Source organism: Schistocerca serialis, chromosome 4 (genome assembly GCF_023864345.2).
Source record: "Schistocerca serialis cubense isolate TAMUIC-IGC-003099 chromosome 4, iqSchSeri2.2, whole genome shotgun sequence".
Classification (NCBI taxonomy): domain Eukaryota; kingdom Metazoa; phylum Arthropoda; class Insecta; order Orthoptera; family Acrididae; genus Schistocerca; species Schistocerca serialis.
The window spans coordinates 220336802-220349793 of NC_064641.1; the positions used below are offsets into that span (position 1 = coordinate 220336802).

General features: G+C 39.4%; 1 protein-coding gene across 6 annotated transcripts in view; it reads left to right on the plus strand.

The window, feature by feature from the left end:
• The window catches only part of LOC126474018 (putative mediator of RNA polymerase II transcription subunit 12), a 951360-nt gene that overhangs the window by 450658 nt on the left and 487710 nt on the right, over window positions 1-12992 (plus strand). Inside the window, exon 1 of one of the 6 annotated variants that reach the window (XM_050101423.1) lies at window positions 3410-3507. The exons of the other annotated variants lie outside the window; for them this stretch is intronic. The gene's annotated coding sequence lies outside the window, so the exon portion shown is untranslated. Of the gene's footprint in view, window positions 1-3409; window positions 3508-12992 lie in introns of those variants that run through there. 6 annotated transcript variants of the gene reach the window in all.

Here is a 12992-nt window from a genome sequence, read left to right on the forward strand (position 1 = left end):
ACCGGGCGGAAATTCGAATCCCACTCTTCGTAAAAAGTTGAGTTCGCTAACTCACTTTACAAACTCACCAGAGTTTCTAAGCTAAGCGTTCATTCCTCATACTTATCCAATACTGACAAATGTGTCCGTAATTCAGTGGACAACTTTGAAAGACATTTCGTTAGTTCTTGTAATTAAACATCGTCAGTGGACGTGAGAAATGATGTCAACCCACCTTCTTGCTTATTTTCTACTGTTTTGTGGTACAAAGCGATTTTGCTCAATGGGATCAATCGACCGTCTGTCCCGTCGCTCTATAAGAACTGAATTCTGTATGACGCACAATAACTGCTACTCGCCTTACGTTATTTTCTCTGTTTCGCTCAAAAATTTTTTTTATATGTCTTGAGTGATCTATTATTCGAATTTTATCAAATTCGCCTAGACAGATGGCGCAGTGGTGTAAGATATTCTGTAGACACAGGGCTCAAATTTCTGTCGGTCGTAAAGATTTAGATTTGCCGTGGTTTCCCTAAATCTATTAAGGAGAATGCTTTGATGGTTGCTTTGAAAGACGCACAGTTGATCTTCTTAATTATCCTTGTTCTATTTGAGCTTGTGCTTGTCCTCTAACGATCTCTTCGTCAGTCTTTCTTAATGTCAAACTCAATGCTTAATTGTAAATTGGCAGTTTACATATCTGTAGTGATTATTACATTTAAATGTGTGATCGTAGCTCGTATCTCAGCGTGCTATTTAGTAACAGATTAATGGCTTTTATTAGCGCTAAAATATTTCATGCGAACTAGAAACAGATGGCTGTGTAGTAATCATAATAACAAGAAGGCTCGTGGTTAGCCAAATTCGTATAAAAATGTTTGCTTCCGTCCGAAGACGGTCTAAGGTCCGCAAGTATTCTAGTTAAGATTAAATAAATCGTTAATTCCTCAAATTTTTACTTTTTGCAACTACTTTGTTATTTCCTTTTCATTATGATTTTGCATCCAATACAGGAAAAATATTTATGTATCAAATTTTACTTAAATATATTTGAGTGTACTCCTTTCGCTTAAAATAAGAGATGAGCACTTGAAAATGGAAGATTTCCGATAATTCACCGTTACACGTCATTTAAACCGAAAAAGTTTGTGTATCATAGTTTTCGTAGCAACTAGGCAAATACGGCTGGTGGACGTCCGTCCAGTAATGTAGACAGAGACAACCTCTGAAGAAATGGGAAATAGGTTTACTTTAAGATTCGAAAGTATTTGACGAAATGCAAGTTGAGTTTTTAATTGTTATATGTATCTCGTATGGGGCCCTCCTTCAATTACGGGTGTTCAGAGACTATACGTTATAGTAACGGATAACATATTGTTTTATAATATTAATCCCAAGCATAAATAATATTAAAGTTCCCACCAATCCTTATCGCCTCTCTCTATTGAACTGAATGCTTTACAAGTGTGAATGTCATGGATTCCCCGATTTGAAACAAGTGCCGCGCAAGTGTCAGATTTCATTCAGCGAGTTCTCTGTCGTGCCGGTTGAAAGCACTGCGTGTCAATCAATGAGACAGTCGTTGTATTCTACAACACATACAAAGCCGATGTTTTGTTTCAGCATGCATTTGTATTAAAACTTTTCCAGTGCGTGTGTTAAACGGCGTGCCGACAAGTCAAAACACACGTTCGAGGAAGGAGTTAATCGTCTGTGGAAGGAAGGTAAACTGAAGTTCACTGTCAAGAATTCTCTTCCTGATCATATAAATCAAGAGACTGAAAAGCTATGTAATCATTCGGTTCAAAAGAAGGGTGCTACCAATGTTGTCTTTAATCTGCAAAGTAAGAAAAGGTTCCGTGACATTTAGTGTATATAATACGCTAATAAAATGTCAATTTTTTTGGGATTCGTCAAAACTGTTAATACCATTTTTGTGGAGACTTCTTGTCCGTCTGTCTCTGCCTGTCTGTCCGTCTGAATACTGAGCAGGGTTGGCATGTTTAAAGTGTTTTTACTCACATGTTGAAAACACTTTCTAAATAATATATAATTTTATTAAAATATTTTAATCAATGCTTAAAACAAAAAAACTCATTTTATTTATTTTTATCCGACTACGGGGTAAACCTCACGTTTAGGATTGGGGGTGAGGGCTCTCAACAAATCTCACCAAGGGGAGAGGTGAAGGAGTTCTAGTTTTAAAGAAAACCCCTCACGCAATCAATGGATCGAATTCGTAGCCAGTATGAATTTTCCCTCTGCACCGCAGCGTAGGCTGATGTGCTGTCTGCCAGACCGGAACACGAACTCGGAACTTCTGGCTTTCGTGAATAAATGCTGCACCGACATAGCTACTTAAGCAGAACTCGCGACAGGCCCTCACAGATTTACTTCCGCCAGTACTTCACCTCCTGTCGTCCAAGCTTCACAGTTTTCCTGCATACCTTGCGGGTGTAGCACTCCTGGAAGGAAGGAAGTTTGAAAAACACGAGTGAGGTACTGGCGGAAGTACGAGTAAAGCTGTGAGGACGAGTCCTGAATCGTGCCTAGGTGCCAGCACGGTAGGTCTACGTGTTGAAACACTGAGTGAAGTATTCCATGATGAACTTCAAGGGGCGTCGTGTGATGTCCGCCCGGACCAAATGCCGAGAACAATGACGGAAAAATCTGTAGAGCTTTTGCCCGCGAAAGGCGAAGAATCCAGTTTCGGATCCCAGTCCGGCACACACTTTTAATATGCAAGAAGTTTTAAAAGTCGTAGCATTGGCCCAGTGTTTTCTCTCAGCGCAAGTTTCGAAACAAAAATTTGCACTGTAGCTTACTGTGACTACATCACACTGAAGATGTAGGAAGTTTCGAACTACGCAATGCTGTAAGAAGAAAATATAGGTCTACGCGAGATCATCACCAGTTGTCTCTTAAAATATAGTCACCTGATAAATTCGGTCCACGTGACTTTCGATCGCGACGTACAGTAACGTCGATTCTTCTCGTTACTAGCAGGGTCAGTAATACTAGAGCTGTCCCTCGTAGGAGGCTAGCGACTGCGTTCGCTGACCGATGGACGTGTCCGCTAGGACGGTAACATCGGCCACTAGGAAAGCGGCCAGTGCGCCTTCAATAGACGCGGAAAGAATCTAGCCCTTTGAACCGGTCGCAGGCGCGCTCGCTCTATAGAAACCAGTTGTAGCGTAGCCTAGTACAGCCGTGCCAGTACGCGCGAGTCGTTTCCGGCGCAGCTGCCTAGAACTAGCGGCGAGTAGATCTCGCAATGCGGTCGTACGGGAAGCCGTGTTTCGCGGTTGTTGACTGTTTTCGGAGGGCGGTGAAAGTGTGGCTAATGAGGGAAAGCAGCTCGATGCGGAGCTCTTCTTATCACCTTCTCGACTCTGTTGTTTTCACCTCTGACGCTCCTCATACACTCCAAAGGAAAGTGCCTGTGCCGAGTGGACGTCACACAGCGCTATGGGTTCATCGGTTTATTTACTGCGTTGGCGTGATCGCCGCACAGGAGAAGACAGCAAGGTACGTTCGCCTACAATGCGCGTGCTTTTTCTGGTGAATTGTAGAACTACTGGAACACACGCCCCGGCTTCGATCCGGCAAATGCTCTGGTTGACGTAGGCCGTGGTTGAATCATCTGAACGTCCATCCTGTTGTTTCGGCGCTCCCTTTAGCCGTTTAGCACCCGTAACATTAATTTTCCGACCCTGTGGGATTAGCCTCTGTGAAAACATCTGCTGATGCGTATACAAAACACTATATTTATGCTATTGGCTAAAAAGAAGTATTGATAAGTAATTTCATACACAGCGAACAGAAAGTTTGTACCTGTGATTCTCATCGCAGATGTAGAGTAATGAGATGAAGAAGCAAATTGAGCTGCCTGAGTGGGCGTGGAAGAGTCTGTACAGTCTAACTACATTTCTATGCCTATATCACGCAAGCCAATGTATAGTACATCGTACCAATATTATCTATTTTCTTTCCTGTTCCATTCACGTATTGATAGAGAGAAAAATATCCATGCCTCTAGGCTTCTAAAATATACTTATCTGTTGCCGGGTGGCCTGTTCACTCTCTAAACGTCTTGCAGTGTACAGCATGTTAGTTACTGATGATCATGTTAGTTACTGATGATTATATGAGACAGCTGGTCTCGGTAAACGAATTGGAGTACATGTTGTACTTCGATGACTTCCCGTATAGTACTTTATTATTTTTTAAATGATGAAAACCAATCGCCTGTAAGACTTCTATTGACCACCTGTTTCCTACTGTAGATGTGTTTGTTTCTAAAATCTGTTCATCCCAACTATATTTGGCGTTGCTGTACCAGGTACACTGTTTCTTCCTTCTTGTATAGTTCGACAAATGTATAAAAATTTTCATGTGTTCATCTGTGTGCTGAGACGATAATAAAAAAGCTAATATTGCTGTTATTCTTGCAAATGTTTACTCCTTTGGTCTGCAGTGGAATTAGAAAGGCGGAGTAATACAAAGTTGCTTAAACTTTGTATCCCTTGTAACATCTCAGATTTTTTTCAGTATATCTCGATGATAATCCTAGATTTCAATACCTCGTATTCATCTACATATGCTTTCTATGTTGTTTTTTTTAAAATTCCTCCTTGTATTTGCCTTTATGAAGCAATTTAGAATCCAACAATATTGTTCAGTTTTAGGTAGTGTTTTACCAGAAGAAATTTGTGCGCCGTTACTCCGGTATTGAACGCCGAATCGCAGCCTAATCATCGGACAAGGAACAAAACAAATTGTGAACTGCTGGTTTATACATCGGCATAGTACACAGTAAAACAATGACATGTTCTGCAGATATTTACTTTTACCAGAAGAAATTTGTGCGCCGTTACTCCGGTATTGAACGCCGAATCGCAGCCTAATCATCGGACAAGGAACAAAACAAATTGTGAACTGCTGGTTTATACATCGGCATAGTACACAGTAAAACAATGACATGTTCTGCAGATATTTACTTATACATGCTCTGGCCTCAAGCTAAGAGTAAAATCTCCCAGACAACTATTGCAATGTGTGTCAAACTTTCAGCCCGTTTTGTACTACCGTAAGCTTGATGCGAATCACTGTTATCTCCAGAGGGGGCATTCTCTTTCATACTTTTTGTTTGGTTGGATATGTAACCAAGCTGTTCTGAAGGATCGTTATATAATGTTCTCATGTTCCCTTTTGTGTGTGCTAAATTTTAACCTATTACACTTTCCGTTGCCGCTGCAGATGAATTTAGAATCTTTTTGCTGCTAGATTTATTGGACACGTCTTCTATAAATCATTTCTCTTGATGAGTAAAAGCAATCTATGCAAATTCTTTTGTTACTAATACTAAAAAAATGGTTCGTTATTTCCAGTATACTTGGAGTTTACTTGAGATATGAAAAGACATGAAAATAGTTAGAATAAATGAGACACCTCTTACCCTTACAAGAAAATTATCATATACACACAACAAAAACTGGAAGGAAGGTACTACCAAATGACAAAGTAAATATGACTAACTGCTAGCTGTTTACACTGATTAATTATATAATAGAGAGTAATCCCAATAGCTGATCACAAAATCCAGTTTCTCTTCCAAAAATATAAATGTATAAAAAAATAAATAAAACAAAAAAGAAAAACTAAAGTAGTAAAATAAAAGTGCGCGCGCGCGTGACATACATAAACTAACTTTTTACATCACCATACTTTGTCACAAAAAAACAGTTGAAAGCAATACTTGAGAAAGATGGCAACACTTACAGAAACAAATGACACTATCCACACAAAAGTGACAGTTAAAATACTAAACGTTGAAAACAGTGACAAAAGAAAAAGTGCAAACTGTCATCCAGTTTGCCACGAAAGAGAAAGCTATTTTTCTTAGGAAAAATGTATTAGACGCTGATCTGTAAGTACTCCTCCTTTTCATTGCAAAATCTCAACGAACTGTTTCAAATCTACACCCTCCAAGTACAGGCAATAACCTGTTCGTGTGAACGAAAAAAATCGTGTGGTGTTTCAGGACGCCCACTGAATACGCCTTGTAATTAAGACGAAATATAAGATAAAAAGCTTTATGTGCAGCATGCAAAACGCGTTTTTTATTTTGAATCATTTTAATTTATATACAGCTGCTGTGAAAATGGCCAGCAGAAGAAGATTGAAATGTTATTGCGTTTTTAAATAAAACGAAGAATATAGGCTACACGCGAGTTTTTCGTACGTCGCCGCATTTGCTTGAACACTAAACAACAAATTTGTCTATCATGCAGAAAAGCGTAAACGTCTACTCTACACGAGCATTAGAAGAGACTCAAATCCAGTACGAAATTGTAATGGCCACGTTGTAATGTATCTATTACATTTATGGATCTAGAATATCACTTCACTTGCCTTATTGACAATTTTATTTTTTCCAACGGCCAACTGTTTTTCCTTTTAGAAGGTAGGCTGTTCGGGGACAGATAGGGACGAAACATGTTGCATAAAAGTAACATGTGATTCAGCTGTCGTAGTTTCACTTCTATAACGCAGTTGTCATTTAATGAGACCAATTTATTTTGTTTAACTACTTCTTATCGTTTCAACCATTGGCCGTCTTCAAAGAACTCTATAACATCAGGTACAAAGTATCATAAAATAATCACGCAAAACCTGTAATCAGTATACGCCGTTAAACTATGAGGGCGACAAAGTTGCGAATCACTTTAAAATTATGTACGTGTTTTTAGTTAGTTATCACATAATTTTTGCACTACGCAGCTTGCAATTAGGGTTTCCTCGCTGCGACGTCTTTCTTAGACAGTTAGTAGCTTTCTTTTGGGAAGTCGTCAGCATTTTTGTCGTTAAGACGAAGAATGAGTTGCGTAGAACGTACCTTCTAATACGTCAGTCTGAGTGGCCATTTAGCCCTTGGCTATTAAAATTATACTTTTTCTTTAAAATAGTAAACAACCATTTTGAATTCTCTCATTTACAGTAAATCCTCGTTAATTCAAATGCGACCTGGTTTTATATAGAAAACGTTAACGATGGACGAGCTGCTGCAATACTTCACGTCCTGCTTTTACATTACTTACAGATTCAAAGCAGTAACTTTCTTAGTTATAAGTAAACGAATTAGAGGCTTAGTTTTCCTTTGTATATGTTGATCCTAATTTTGTTCTCACGTCAGCACAGGTTGGAATTTCCGCTTACACTTCAATATTGATTATTTTGCACATATTCTTAATATTTTTGCTCATGTTGAATCCGTAATACCCCACTTCAAATATATTGCGGCAAATACATGACACGAAAGTGTACAAAACAGTTGAATGTTTTAGTGAAATTAAGCAGTAGTAGACAATCAGTATGCGTTAAAGAAAGCTAGCAAAGATAGTAACTTTTTGTAATTCATTACAGGCAGGTAAGTCCTTCAACTACAAAAATAAGTGATACCAAAATATTTATTATTACGGAATCGTTTTATGAATAATGCAAATCTATCTGGACTGATGTATTGTTGTAAAAAAATTATGAACTTCGATCAGAGTTTAGATTTAACCTGTTCGGCGTTTGATTGACGGTACTGGACACAAATTGCAGGAGCGGTAGAAAAACACTGATTCGGTTAGGGAATATTTAATATTACGTAGTCAGGTTGAAATCCAACGTTCGTGTCGAATCACAGAATAAATCCGAGTTCACCTCTCAGAAAGTATTCCTTTTCGTAGTTCTTATTTTCTGTGTGAGCTTTGTTTTCACAAAAATGAGAATCACGTTTTTACAGTACGGGACCGTTGCGAACAGTATGATACTGTAAAGAATTGGGAGAAAACGCTATCTTTGAAGACACAACCGGCATTATCCCCACCCCCACCAGAGTACACTTCCACAGCCATGCGCATGCACGCCGTTCTCTCTCTCTCTCCCTCCCACCCTTAGCATCGTGCGCGCGCACGTACACACCCCTTAAATTGACGCGTTGTTTTCCTTTCTCTCTCTCTCTCTCTCTCTCTCTCTCTCTCTCTCTCTCTCTCTCTCGTCAGGCTCCGCCTACCCTTCATCACTCAATAGCCCTGGCCGCAGCGAACATTTCAGTACTCGGCAGAGTAGAGTTTCGCCCGTATCCATCCAGCACAGCGAGCGAGAACTATGATCACAAAAAAGTAAGTTTTTAGCTGGCTACGTGTAGAACTCGACTATAATATTGGTAGGCCACGTTAGTTGCCATGCTAATGCTATGTAGTTTCAAAATCTTCTTAAAGTGGTGCCTAGCTGAAATATTTTACTACAGTTCCGTCCGTGCCAGATTATCCTCCTCGCAATCATGCGCACGACTCCTGTGCACACACGCTGACATAAAGATTGCTTTCCACAAGCATAATCAAAAATTATTTTTAGTTCATTTCACAATCCCCATCGTATTTGACCAATTGAAGTATCTCCAGTTTTTTTTTTTTTTTTTTTTTTTTTTTTTAATACATCAGCTGTGGCGCCGTTTTTCCTACGCAGATTAACTGGATTCGTGAATATGTCGCTATGAATGAAAATTTGCGACAGACCGGGTTCTTAACTGTATTCTCCTTGTTGTAGCGAGCAAATCTGTAATGTCACCTACGTCTTTCACCTATGTTTCCAAATAAACTACTGTTCTCCCTTCGTGAAGAATACCACCGGAGGAACGGAGGCCAGTGGTTTATACGCCGTAACGATGTACAACCAGCGAATAAAAAATTGCTATAATGAAATGAATGGTATGAAATCAGCGGGTACGAAATTAATGAAAGTTTAGTAATTGCAGTTTCGGGGACTCTTAAGCAGGAAACATGAGTTACATTGAGTTTGTCCCATAACACTGCGGGTTCACATTCTCTGAACAAATGTAAATACTATCATTACATGTAATTACAGTTAATTGATTTCTTCATTCATTCGATTTATCTCAGTGAATTTAATTCACTTGGTAATAGGATGTTACCGCCCAACCTTTTTCTTTAGGTAATGTTCCCAAAACCTGAACTTTATGAAACCACTTAGTCTGTGGAATAAGGAAGCTATGAACCTGTAAAGACGAGCGTTCCTGTGAATGTCCTTTATACCTCTAATGCTGTAGTACCCCTTGCCTTCAGCATCCTCACATTGTATTCGAAGAACAGAGTCCTTTCAGCGCCACGACTGTGGCCTGATCTAGTTTCGTATCAACAAACACTAAGGGAGGGGCTTGGATCCGTTGCAGAACTGTCGTTTCTTTTTAGTCATATCCCAGTGAACTGGGAGTGGTATGGGAGGGGACTCCCAGTTAGGATGCACTGGGAGGAGGTATTTAGTTAAGTTTTTCATTTAATTCCATGGGTGTACCCAGAGAGGGGAGCGGGGAGGGGGAAGTAGAGGGGTGAAATGCTGCCCGCTCTCCTCCTAGGAAAAAAAAAAAAAAAATCGCAATTCGTACTCGCGTCCACCGAGGCATCAGTTTCAAGGAGGTAATAACGTGTAATGGACACGGACAAGTAGCAAGTGTACGCTGAACCATTTGTTGTGACACATCAAAACTTTCTTTTAGATAATGCCCTTTAATAAACCCCAAAACTATTTCGCCATTCATCGCAAAGCTACCGGGATGTCTGTCCCCTCAAGTGCCCTCCTCACCCTCCTGCCCCCCCCCTCCTCCGCATCCACCCCCCTCCCTCTCACCCCTCATAACCCCCCCTCCCGCCCCACCCCATCCAGTCCCGTCATTTCCACCAAGGCTGTCGGATGATCCTCTCTTTCACGGGACCTCTTTTTGCTAGCCAAATATACACGATGCTGGCAGGTGAATGTGCAGCTATGTGTGTGTGTGTGTGTGTGTGTGTGTGTGTGTGTGGGAAGACAAGTTAGGTCGATGAAATGCTCGTGGAAAAGTGAGTGGTGTTTCTCACAAGTAACTTGGTTGCCATAAAGTAATCTACGAAAACAGTTAGCGCCGTATGAAGTTAATATTTGCATATTTTTTCAAAATTGTCTCCGGGGCTCCATTCACAGCTCGTGTATTCCGAAATATTTTTCGAACTACTTCTAAATGTGAATATTCTTTTTCTATTTAACCTTACAGGAGCACTGTCTGTGCACAAGCACTGCGAAGAGTTGTGTTTTAATTTCAGTGGAATGAAACTTCAACGTTTGCCAATACAACTTCCATAATGACAGAAAAATAGCTCGACGTGAAACACTGAAGTAAAGTAGAGAAGACAGAGTTTGAAGTACCGAGCAGTTACTGTTACTACGTCAAGTGCAAATTCCGAGCACTAGTCGAACGCTTGAGATTATATTACAGACGTCCAGCCAAAAATGTTGGAAATCACGGAAAATTAATTTAGCTCCCTTCCAATTATCCATGTGCCGTAGATGAAAATCTCGTGCCTCACTTTTACTACCAACTATTCGTTTCCTAACGTTCAGTATTTCACTGCTTTGACGCCATTCTCCGTGCTTCCTGAACTGTGAAAGTAGTGTCATCTCTTTAAATGTCGTACACTAGGATATCTGTAACTTTAACATTGCAATTTTTCAGTCCCTACAAACGTTTCCCCTGTATTCGTATTTTCGGGTAAGTCAGCTATTTGTAGATGCATTTTCGATTAAGTTGTCCTTTACTCCGGTATAGGGTTCAGTAAACTTCTATATGCGTATATTCTTTCTAGTATCTGTTCTGAATATACCTTAACAGTTTACATAATAATCAACTTCACTCTGTAACAGTTAATCTCAAACAACAGACCTGTTTCTTTTGCTACAGTTTTTATTTCACTTCATATTGCAATGTACATTAACCGTGGAGGTTCACAGGTGTGTTCCGCAATTTTATGTCGATGTTAGAATTCAGTAGATGTATAGCTCTTCTCCTCGGCCAATCGCTTTCCGATATCTTCTTGCGTCTGCCACCTTGCTTTATAATTTAGTGTAAATAAGTTACATAAAACTGCATCCAGTTACTTTTTTGAGTAATTATGTTTTATTCCATGAACCGGTTTTTCGATCCTTTTCAGGTTCATCTTCAGAGGGTTTCTGGAAGTTAAATCATTATTTATAGCATAATTCTGGGTGCTGGCTCTGTGACAAGAAAATGGAAGGCGCTTCTTCTTGTGACAGAGCCATCACCCAGGAGTATGTTAGAAGTAATGATTGACTTCTAGAAACCATCTGAAGATGAACCTGAAAAAGTTCGATAACCGGTTCATGGAATAAAAAATAATTATTCGAAAAAAGTGATGGTTGCAGTTTTATGTAACTTACTTACATTCCGTTAAGTAACTCGTTCTAAAATATCCGTAATGGATAAGCATAAAGTTATAATTTAGTTCCTCAATTTTGGTGTTAAGAAAGTCGTTGAACGTCTCTCTGATACTTCTAATTTTTTCTTTGTTACATATCTTTTAACCTAACTTATGCGATATATTACGTTAAACGCTTAACAGAAAAAAAATCCAGTGGAAAACACAGGCAGAGCGGTTATTTCTTAACGCACGAACGCGCGTTCGTATACGACACTTGACAGGAAAAAAGTATTAGATGGCATCTAAGTTAAACGAAAATATCCGTAAGTTAATGCCGTAATATATAAAAATACCATTTTTCAGAAGTGAATAGTGAACAGTCTGCTTTCTTCACGATTTTATCGTTGCCACGGTCGTCTACAAACATCCTTTCATGTAGTTTACTCATTCAGCCTTGGAAAAAATGAATCGGTCTATGTGTGATCTTTTATGTACGATGGATGCACCAAAACATCAACCAAACTGAAACAGTTCGTATATAGCACTTGGGAACTGCGGTCCGACGTTGTGCGACGTATTTCTATTTGTTTTATTACCTGGACGTGGTTACTGAAACTTTTTCCAGTAGACATAGACTTTGACAATTTGCCCTCCAAGAACACGTCGACGACAAGTAGTAATTTTCTGCCACAAAAATTAGTTACCATGAAAATAGAATTTTTTATTTTATATTTTATTTTTTGTTGCTAGTGTGGAATGTGAGTTTTCGTCCTATTGATTATTGTTTATGTTGCGGCCTATGATTGTAACTATTAAAGTTTAATTTCCTGCCACTGCACGAACGTCAACCCTGAACGAATCTCAAATCGAATCGCCAATTTTCAGCAAATTTCACGAACATATCAATGAAGTACTTCAGGTATTGTATCACACCGTGCGTACTCATGAAGAAAAGTCATAGCAGCCAACTGTTGAAAAGTTTGTTTTCTTTGTGAATACTTCTACATGGACAAGGTAAAAATGGCAAAACATGGTACACCGATGGGGTTGGTATCATGAAATTAATTTTGTCTGTCATTTCGATGCATGTTGTTCAGTAATATGTGTCATTGTCGTCAAGACAGTCTTTTTTTTTTTCTTCGGATGAACCACCTAACGACCATTTGCCAATCAGGACACATGCTGATGTAACACGAAAGCGTACATTGCCCAGCACAGTTTACATACTGTCGGTGTAATCTATATTAGAATGTGACTACAGTGACAAACTCATGGTTTTATTATCAAACGTCAGTGATAATACAGGCGCGCAATATGAAGAGTATTTAGGAGACTACCAGTGTCCTTTCAGAACGAATAGCTCCAATACATATAAGAGTTTACTATCAGATAGATCCTTGAAAAATGTTACATTATCAGATGTCCCCAGCTCTTAATTCATTTCAAACAAGCTTGTGATGGTATCAGACGGGATCAACTCTGGAAGGCAATGCAAGAGGCAGGAGTATCCAGGGAACTGATAAGATTGGTTCAAATGACTTTCAGAGCAACAGTGTGCTAAATAAAGGTTCAGGGCGCTATATTAAAGGCATTTGAAGTTATACAAGAATTGTGGCAAGGTGATGTGCGCTCCACTATTCTGTTTAATGTCTCCTGGAGAGGGTAATGCGAAATACACAGAGCGGCATGGTCTTCCATATGCATATGATATTGGTTTGTTATCCAGGAGGAAACAGGACCTGGAAGAAAAGCTTG